Source organism: Mandrillus leucophaeus, unplaced genomic scaffold (assembly GCF_000951045.1).
Source record: "Mandrillus leucophaeus isolate KB7577 unplaced genomic scaffold, Mleu.le_1.0 Scaffold479, whole genome shotgun sequence".
NCBI lineage: Eukaryota > Metazoa > Chordata > Mammalia > Primates > Cercopithecidae > Mandrillus > Mandrillus leucophaeus.
Window position 1 is genome coordinate 680,170 of NW_012105131.1, and position 1,316 is coordinate 681,485.

Sequence of the window (1,316 nt, forward strand, 5' to 3'; positions counted from 1 at the left end):
AGCCAGGATGGTCTCGATCTCCTGACCTCGTGATCCGCCTGTCTCGGCCTCCCAAAGTGCTGGGATTACAGGCTTGAGCCACCGCGCCCGGCGCTTTATTTATTTGCTTATTTATTGACAGAATTTATTTAGAGACAGCCTGTCGCCCAGGCTGGAGTACAGTGGTGTGATCACAGCTCACAGCAGCCTCGAGCTCCTGCACTCAAGCAATCCTCTCACTTCGGTCTCCTGAGTAGCTGGGGCCACGGGTGTGTGTCTCCAAACCCAGCTAACTTAAAAATTTATTTTTTTGCAGACAGAGGGTCTCCCTATGTGGCCCAAGCTGGTCTCAAATTCCTGGGCTCAAGCAATCCTCCAATCTCAGCCTCCCAAAATGTGGGGATTATAGGCATGAGCCACTGGGACCAGCTAATTTTTTACATTTTTCTTTTTTGTAGCGAGGGGGTCTCCCTGTGTTGCCTGGGTTGGTGTCAAATTCCTGGCCTCGAGTGATCCTCCTGCCTTGGATTCCTAAAGGGCTGGGATTACAAGTGTGAGCCACTGTACCTGGGCAACTCAAGTCCCCTTTACCTTCAGTCATTCAGTCAACGAACACCAAATACTTGCTCCGCACTAGGCATGCCCCAGGCCAATGAATGAGGCTTGGTCCCTGACCTTAGTGAGCTTAGACTCACTTAGAGGAAGACTCACAAACAGTGAGTTATTTGGATGGAAACATGAATGAACGAATGAATGAATGAATGAGTGAATACAAGCTGCCTCTCCTCTCCCCTGCTGTCTGGGTGATCATGCAGTATGTGCGGCAGGTGCCCATCCTGTCCCATCCCACATCCACTCTGGAGGGTCCTAATCTAGGACACCTTAGTGTATCTCATGGATGGCCAGCTATGGAGCTAAGATTCACTGGGCCAATGGATTTATATTTTTTTGGTGGGCTTATAGTCACAGCTGTGTTTCTGTATTTTATTTTATTATGTTATGATCTTTCCTTTTGAATTTTTTTTGAGACAGTGTCTCACTCTGTCACCCAGGCTGGAGAGCAGTGGTGTTATCTCAGCCCACTGCAACCTCTGCCTCCTGGGTTCAAGCAATTCTCGTGCCTCAACCTCCCGAGTAGCCAGGACGCCTAATTTTTGTATTTTCAGTAGAGACCGGGTTTCGCCATGCTGGCCAGGCTGGTCTTGAATTCCAGACATCAAGTGATTCACCTGCCTCGGCCTCCCAAAGTGGCAAGATTATAGGGGTGAGCCACCGCACCTGGCCTGTTTCTGTATTTCATTATCAAAATCTAGTGGATTAAAAAAAAAAAAAAAAAA